The following is a 9,849-nucleotide window of genomic DNA, read 5'->3' as shown; positions in this document are numbered from 1 at the left end:
GGGGGGGGGGGGGGGGAATAGCATATTGAATAAAGTAACCAGCTCTTCCCGTGAAGTTGTTGAATTTTTAGGATACTGATGTCATCTTGGTGGACCGCCTTTCTACTATTAGTGTCATTTACACTCATCTGAATGAAAATGGAGGATCATCAGCAGCAAGGGTAAGTGACTCTGTTAGGATTAATCTGCCTGAGTTCTTAGGATTACAGACTAATGACGATCCTCAGAATTTTTAGATGTTATCAAGAAGATCTTTGAGGTAATCAAAGTCAATGGGAATGATCAGGTTGAGTTAGCATCATGCCAGTTGAAAGATGTGGCTGATATCTGGTACACTCAGTAGAAGGAGAATGGGGATGCAAATGCAGCTCTTATAACTTGGGATTGTTTTAGTGAGAGTTTTCTCTAGGGTTTTTCCCAATAAAGTTATGAGAGGAAAATACTCACTAATTCATAAACATGAGTCAGGGTAACATGACAGTCGTAGAGTATGGTCCGAGGTTTAACCAACTCTCAAGGTAAGATCCTTACATGGTTGCTGAATCCAGGGTTTAGATGAATAAGTTATTGTATGGAGTATAGGATTTTGTGAATACTTAGTGCAGAAATACTATGTTACTTTGAGATATGAATATCTCTTGGATTATGACTCATGCTCAGTAGGTTGAGGGTTATAATCTTAGGGAACATGATAAGGAGTATAAAAAGGCTAGGACTCGGAAGCATGACTATTCTTAACAAAAATCGTGTGGTGGAAATTGCCCGTAGAGTCAGCTGAAGTTTTTAGCTCCAACCCATTCATCAGCTAGTGTTCCATCCTCCAAGAATAGCTACGATGAGGAGGGTAAAACACTAGTCTCTTACTCTCAGGGAAGTCTTTCAGGCACCATGAGTTACCTAACTTACCCTAAGTGTGGTAAGAACCACCCAGGGGAGTTCCTTGCAAGAAAGGAAGGGTGTTTTGGGTGTGGTCAGTCTGTTCACAACTTGAGGGATTTTCCTTCTAGACAAGGTCAAGGAGGTGACAATGGAAAAGCTCAGTTGACAAATTCAGCAACACCAGCAAGTCACCCAACTTAGAAGAGTAACTCATATTGTACAGGTGAGGGTCTGCTCCAAAATAGGTTGTATGCTCTTCAGGATCGCGATGATCAAGAAGGTTCTCTTGATATAGTCACTAGTACGTTAGGAGTATTTTACCTTGATGTTTTTGCATTGTTAGATCTAGAGGCTACTCTTTCTTTAATAACTCCTTACGTAACTATTCAATTAGATGTCAGTTTAGATACTCTCTATGAACCTTTCTCAGACTCTACTCCAGTCGGTGACCCAGTTATTGATAGACGGGCATACATAATTTGCCCTGTCACAGTCTGTTAGAAAGTCACCTCAACAAATCTAGTAGTGTTAGAAATGGTAGACTTTGATGTCATTATCGATATTTATTGGTTACAATCATGTTATTCCTCAGTCAATTTTTGAACTATAATTGTTCATTTTTCAGTTTTCTGACGAACCAATCTTAGAATGGAAGGGTAATATCTTAGAGCAGATGGGTCAATTTATTTCTTACCTTAAGGATAGAAACATGATCTCTAAGGGTTATCTATATCATCTAGTTTGGGTTAAGGATTCTAGCTCTGAAAACAGGACTCTTCAATAAGTTCCAGTAGTTTGTGAGTCTCGAAAAGTGTTTCCAGAAGATCTTCCTAGAGTCCCTCCCGAAAGGGAAATTGACTTTGGAATTTATATCCTTCAAGATACCTAGACGATTTCTATTCCTCCTTATGGAATCAATCTACAGAGCTTGATCAATTGAAAGAGCAGTTGAAAGACCTTCTATATAAGGGCTTCATAAAACCCAATATTTCACCATGGGGTGACCAGTGTTGTTCGTAAAGAAGAAAGATGGTTCTCTTACAATGTGCATTGACTATATATAGTTGAACAAGGTCACAATCAAGAATAAGTATCCATCCCCAGGATTGATGACTTGTTTGACCAACTTTAGGGTGCTAGCCATTTTTCAAAAATAGACCTCAGATCGGGATATCTTCTACTCAGAGTCACAAATAGTGACATTTCTAAAACAACTTTCAGAACTTGGTATGGTCATTATGAATTTGTAGTTATGTCATTTGGACTAACAAATGCTCCTGCAACTTTTATTGATTTGACGAGCGGAGTGTTCAAACAGTACTTGGACTTGTTTTTTATCGTCGTTATTGATGATATCCGCATTTACTCTAGGACTGAGGAAGAACATGAAAGTCATTTGAGAGTTGTTATGCATACTCTAAAAAATTGCCAGTTATTCGCTAAGTTTAATAAACGTGAGTTCTGCTTGCAATCTGTTGCTTTTCTTGGTCATATTGTATCTAGCAAAGGGATCCGAGTGGATTCGCAGAAGATAACGGAATGAAACAATGGCCCACACCTACTTTTGCTACAGATATCAGAAGTTTCTTAAGTCTAGAGGGAAATTTCAGAAGTTTTGTGGAGGTATTTTTATCCATAGCCTCACCATTGACTAGGTTGACTTAGAAGATGGTCAACTTCCAACGGTCAGATGATTGTGAGATAAGCTTCGCAGAATTGAAAACTAGATTGACTACATCTTCTGTCTTGACTCTACCAGAGGGTTCAGATTGTTATGTGATCTATTGTGATGCATCCAGCGCTGGCCTTGGTTGTGTGTTGATGCTACGAGATAAGGTTATATCTTATGCTTCTAGACAACTTACGGTGCATGAGAAGAACTATCAAATTCAAGACCTCGAACATCCAACAGTGGTGTCTGCACTCAAAATCTCGAGACACTACTTGTATGGTGTTCATGTATATGTGTTCAATGACCATAAGTTTCTTCCGTATGTCTTCACCCATAAAGAGTTAAATCTTCGCCCGAAGAGATTGCTTGAGTTCCTTTAGGATTATGATATGAGTATGCATTAAAATCCTGGTAAATCGAATGTAATTGCATATGCTCTTTGTAGTTTATATATGGGTAGTGTAGCCCATGTTGAGGAAAAAAAGGAAGGATCTAGTGAAGGATGTCCACAGGCTTGCTCGCCTGGGAGTTCACCTTATGAGCATATCAGACAGTTGTGTAACAGTTCAGAATTGGACAAAATCATCTTTGTGAGTGAGGTTAAGGAAAAGCAAGACAGTGATTCAATCTTGCTTGAACTTAAGGGTGCAGTCTATAATCAGAGAGTGAAGTTTTTCTCCCAAGGGGGTGATGGTGTACTTCGCTACAAGGGTAGATTGTGTGTTCTTGATGTGGACGAGTTTAGACAGCATATCCTTGCATAATACCATAATTCAAGGTATTCTATTCATCCAGATGTCACTAAGATGTACCGCGATCTGCGGGAAGTCTATTGGTGGAATTGAATGAAGATGGATATATCAGACTTTGTTAGTAAGTGCCCTAATTGCCAGCAAGTCAAGGTAGAACATTAGAAACCAGGAGGTATGACTCAAGAGATCGACATTCCTACATGGAAGTGGGAAGTGATCAATATGAATTTCATCACAAGGTTACCGTGTACTCAAAGACAGCATGACTCCATTTGGGTCATAGTTGATAGGATGACTAAATCTTCTCGCTTTTTGGAGGTCAAGACTACAGACTTGGCAGAAGACTATGCCATGATTTACATTAATGAGATTCTGAGGTTACATAGGTTTCGTTTGTCTATCATTTCAGATAGAGGTCCTCAGTTTACCTCTCATTTCTGGAAGTCTTTTAAGAAGGGTCTTGGTACCCAAGCCTTAGCAAAATATTTCATCCGTAGACTGATAGATAGGAAGAGCATACCATTAAGACCCTTGAGGATATGTTAAGGGCTTGTGTGATCAATTTCAAAGGTATTTGAGATGATCACATTCCTCTTATTGACTCAACTACAATAATAGCTAACATTCAAAAATTAAGATGTCCCCTTATCAGGCTTTATATTGGCATACATGTCAATCTCCTGTTGGTAGGTTTGAAGTAGGTGAACCAACTTTGATAAGGCCAGAATCAGTCCTTTATGCTATGGAGAAAGTGCAACTCATTAGAGATAGACTTAAGACAACCAAAGATCGTCAGAAATCTTATGCAAATGTAACGAGAATGGAACTAAAGTTCCAAGTTGATGATTGGGTTTTTCTGAAACTCTCACTTATGGAAGGGGTAATGAGATTTGGAAATAAAGCGATGCTCAGTACTAGACATGTATGGCCTTAGAATATCTTGAAAGGTTGGCAATGTGGCATATGAGTTAGAGTTGCTAGAAGAATTAGCAGCAGTCCATCAAGTCTTCCACATCTAACTCTTGAAGAAATGTGTGGGTGATCCAGCCCTTATTGTGCCATTAAAGAGTATGGCAGTGAATGGTAATCTTTCTTATATGGATGTACCAGTTTAAATTCTTCACTGTCATATTCGAAGGTTGAGAATTCAAGGTTTTGTGGAGGATTCAGTCCGTAGAGGGAGCTACTTGGGAAGAAGAAGTTGCAATATAAACCTAGTATACTGTCCTCTTTCATTCCGATTCTACTATAGGTTGAGGTGTTTCTCTTCAGTTTTCCAGTCATTCATGGTGAATTCAATCTTAAAAGCATGTCCGTTCATTTTGTACTTGCATTTTCAGTGTATTTGCATCTTGTAGGAACACAATTTAGTCAGAAACTAAGTTCTAAGTTTTTATTAGTGGGGTTTGTATCTCTCTCCCTCTATTCCATCTAGTTTAGTCTGCATTCGAGGACGAATGTTCCCATGGAGGAGATAAAATAACACTCTAAATAGAAAATAGACAAAAAACCAGCTTTTCATAAAAATCTGGAGGTGCAACAAACAAGGCCATCGACAGATCGTAAACTAACACCACGGTCCGTCCTTCCATCCGTCAATGGGGTCAAAAACCCCAAAAATATCAGCCAAGGCAATTTGCTTAAGTCATGATCGACGGACGGAACTACGGTACATAGGTCAGAATACGGTTCGTGTTCCATGGCTATCGATTGAAACCCAATTCAACCACCTTCTAACAAGAGCTTCAGATGAACAACACGGTCCATAGTTCTGTCCGTAGTTAGGAATTAGCAGACAGTTAAGGGAGAAATGCAGTTGCGTCATCTTCAAATGGTCATAACTCTTAGCACAAAATGAATTAGTTGTCTCATTAGTTATTCACAGATAGATAATTGAATTATCTTTCCATATCCATTTACCTTGTTAAAATAAGACCTCCGAGTAAAATGTTATGCTTGTATTAGTAAAGGCCTGTCGAACAGACCCAACCTACGGATCAAACGACGGACCGTCGATTGAATAATGGACCGTCGGTCCTTGTCATTGTTTGGTCCAACAACAACTAACCCAGGGGTCTTTTTGTCTTTTCTCAGCATCCAGATCACGCAACGATCGATTTCTCGATCTCCAGTTCAACAGATTCAGTGGTGAGTCCTTATTCTCCGAGGAGAACTGTCATGAGATTCATTTTTGTCTTTAGTCATTTAGTTTCAGTTTTTGCTAGATTAAGCTGGGCTTGTCCCAGTAATTTTAGTCCATTTTAGAGGCTATTTTAAGACATAGTTCGTTTCAGTTTTGTGTTGAGTTAGTATCTTCATTGTATTTAACTCATCAGTCTTTATATTATATTATTTTTAGCATATAGCTATTCCCCATCCATTCATTATTAATTATTATTTAGATTCTGCATCAGTTTATTATCTATAATATACTCATGATCATGCCAGCAAGGTTAGCTTTGGATCACTTGTTATTCTAGGTTCCGTGTCCGCGTCTCTGGCGTAGCTCGGGGCGTGAAATGGAATCACCAATAAAATACATCTAGCCTATCCTCAAGCAATACCCACGAATAATTTCAACATATATTTGCTAAATCACACCGCAAGAATGAGGGTTCTTAACCACACATCAAGCAATAACAAAGTATACCTAAAATGATAATGAAATCAGATAGTTATAAGAAATTAAACCTTAATATGAACAAAGAAAAAAAAATAACACCCAGTTCATACTTAGGGAAAACGAAAGCCTTCTTTCTTCAAGTCTCCAACAAAACCCTCTCTAAACTTGAGAGAAAATACAAAAACTTAAGTTCATAAATGTTAAAATTAATAAGAATGTTTGGACTCTATAAATAACACTTACAACTAGTATTTATAGCTTTTGGATTAAGTGCTGGGGCGGACCATACGGCAAGGTAAGTCGGATCGCCGAGTGATTCCGCGATTCACCCCTCTTCTAGTTCATCGCCTTTTATACTTTGCCTTCAGCATGTGTGTATTGTTTATCATTGGGTTGTAAATATTTGCTTCTCGGAAATGTTCTGGAACACGCTGACTGCTCCGTTCATCACCTCTTGATCCACTTTCTTGAGGGATTAACATACTTGAACAAAAGACGGAGTGCTTCTCTTCAGCGATTCGCCAAGTGTCACTAGCGAAGCTCAGGTTCAGCTTTTACCTTCTTTTCATCCTTTTTGTTCCTTTTTGCATGTAAGTGTCCATGGTTTTGCTAAAACTTCAAATATCTAAAACTTAAATAGTTTTCATGATAAATTCAAACAAAATAAGCATTTGTGGACAGTATTTTCATTGAAATAAAGCCCTAAATGAGTCCAATATTTGGACTCATTGAGAATACCTAATAATAGCGATTTTTTAACAATCAAAAAAGAAGAAAAAAGTACAATCTATTTTCTTCTACCATAAAAATATCCAATTGTTTTCCTTTGAAAAGAAAACTCATACTCATCTCCTCTTTTCTCCTTTGAAATAAGATTTTGAGTTCTGCTTAAATATGAACACTATAGGGACCACATAATTGACTAGGTGCTTCCTATTATTGAATGATTCCAAAGAACTTATTATAATACTCCTTACCATAATAAATTAAAAATTATTCCACTAAAAATTTGTAAATGAACTCCTCTATTTATATTTAAAATTCCCCATTAAACTCTTTTATACTTCTCCATGTTAATATTATTGATACTAATCAATAAATTAAATTACTAAAAAATTTAGTTCGGTGATTAATTTCCTTTAGAGCAGTACCTAACTTATTTTATGTGTCGCGTTCATAAATCCACTTTCAAGATTTGACACGATGAAAACATAAAAGCTTCTCGAAATGACATATCAATCGATCTCTATGAAGAGACATAGATTCCATCAACTAATTTATTATTTCACCAATATATATTATTATCATCTAATCTAGCAAGCATGTTGACCTATCTCGCGATCTACGATTTTAGTAAATCAGAAGATAATTAATATATACAAGTCATAATAGTGATAAAAAGTTTAAGAATATAGGTACATTTGATAGTTTAGAGAATATGATTTTTTGCATTCAATCTAAAAGAAGAATTTCTATTCTGTCTTATGCAATATATATAAAATGCACTAGAACATGAAGTTGAAACTATATAATTCCTAAAATCAAGATAAATTACAATAGATCATGTGCTACGATCGTACTGATGTTCAATTTCTATCCTAATTGTGAACAAAAAATATTGTAATTAAGAACCGTCATTTAATCATCTATATATAAGCAAAAACTCTACACACTAAATCATCTACTTTAAAAGGAACCATGCAACATTAACAATTATATGATCTATTAAAATCGAATATATATTTATTCTATAATGAATATATAAGTTAAGATATGGGTAAGAGTATATATCCCAATAATTTCTCACTTAGACTTTTAACCATCAAACTATTATAATGTTTATTAGAATATACCCTTTCTATCTCCACTTAGATATTTCCTGTTTAAAATTATTAGTATATATGTACCCAAAAAATCTCTCACTTAGACTCTAAAATATATATTTACAACTTTTACACACATTCATCTATGTCTTATCGAAATACATTTATCAAGCAGTTTTCTCATGCATTTTTTTCTAGTAGTTCTTCGTTGTTAAAATTTATTTTCACTAAATGTTGAGAGACCTTTTGATGAAACCCTCCAAGAGTGTACGTCAATTCAGGAGTGCTATTATCAAAGTTATCTCAAGCATACAAAACAAATCAATCTTCTTTATAATTCTCCTACTACGAGTAAGTACTACTACATTTTCACCCTTTGATGTTATTGAGTCTTAGTATTTTCTTCAATATCTTTCGATATTGAAATATTAACATATTTTAATATAGTTATCATTTGCTCAACATCACTCCCACTACTTGAGGTAGTTGTTTTGTTATGTTAAGCAAGGCTTCTACCCCTACTTAAATGCACTGGAACATGAGTTATGACATACTGATTAGATGTTCTTGAGTGTTGTAATTTTATATTCACTTATTTGTTATTTCACTGTTCAATTTTTATCAAACTACTTTACTTCTAGGAATATTTCTTATAAAATGATTCATTTTGAGAATTCAGATTGTTCTATTAACAATTGCCTTATTCTTTATGATACTATAATAAACCCTCTTTTATTCATTAGGATATCCAATTAGCATACACATTCTGTTCTTAATTCAAATTCTCTTACTCTCCCACTCAACACATGTGTTGGACAATCTGATTATTGAACACGTCACATATTAGACTTGTGTCAAATCTATTGATGATCAAGATACTAATTTGAAATAAATTTATTTCAAGATGCGATATGTAGATATTAGAACATGTAACAAAAAAACTAATAATAACTCAATAATTAATGTTATCATTTTATAAGAGTCTACTTAATTTATCTTCTACACTAATTTACTATAGAGTGTCTGATCCGAACAATTAAAATACAATTATTCTATAAGGTAAGTGACTCATGAGCTTTACAGAGATGTTACGTAACTAAAATAAGATTGCAGTGACTTTATATAATTAACATGATGTTATTTTAAAGTATCTTAAATATTTTGAGTTTATAAAGACATTAGGACATAAAAAACATAAAAAAATCATTTAATGAGCAAACTTTTTGAAAATTCAGTATACTCAAATTCACCTCTTGCTCAAATGGTCATTTATTGCACAAATTCTAGTAGATTAATTATAAAGTATCACTACCTCTTTTTCCTTTTTAAGAGACAGGGTCTCTTTGTCATTTTCCTTCCAAATAAAATCACATGTTAGTAGTGAATTCACTTTAAATTAACCTTTATTTCCATCCATTAACAACCCTCAATATTTTATTAATCATAAATGATTTAGATGCTAATATACATATAAGTTTCCGTTAATTTAAAAGTTATTTTACCTTATTAGACAAATTATTATAATTCAATTAATTAGATATAAAAAGAATTAAGAAAGGCTCATCAATAGACAACAAGAAATTAAATATTCATCAAACTAAATGATTTAAGAGTTACAAGAGAATATATTAAATACTCATCTCTTCTCTAGTTAGAAATTGAAAAAAATTCCTTACAACATAAGGTAATTTTATAATGCATTCTTTCAATTCATATATGTATTATACCCAAAAAAATTAAAGTACTAGTAAGTGAGTGAATAATGTGTATTGAGAATATGAGATATTGTAACGACTGGGTTTCGTGGGTATAGAAATGTCAATGGGGTAAAACTGGGGCTGGAAAAATATTTTGTACTACTCGGATATTCTCAACCTTGTCTAGATTTGGAGAAAACATCAGTCATCAAGGTGTAGGAAAATATTGTAGCAATCAGGTCAGTAAATAGGAATTTCATTACATAATTTGTTAGGCAACTCGATATAGGATCCACATGACTTTAAATAAATAAATTTTGATAACTAGACCTTCCGAATTCGACCGTAGCATGAAGGGTAGGCATTGTGGCTTAAGACTATGTTGTGAAAGGCAGAAATTGAA

This window comes from Solanum pennellii, chromosome 10 (assembly GCF_001406875.1).
Source record: "Solanum pennellii chromosome 10, SPENNV200".
NCBI classification, from domain to species: domain Eukaryota; kingdom Viridiplantae; phylum Streptophyta; class Magnoliopsida; order Solanales; family Solanaceae; genus Solanum; species Solanum pennellii.
The sequence above is the reverse complement of the archived record's forward strand: the minus strand, read 5'-3'. Positions refer to the sequence as shown.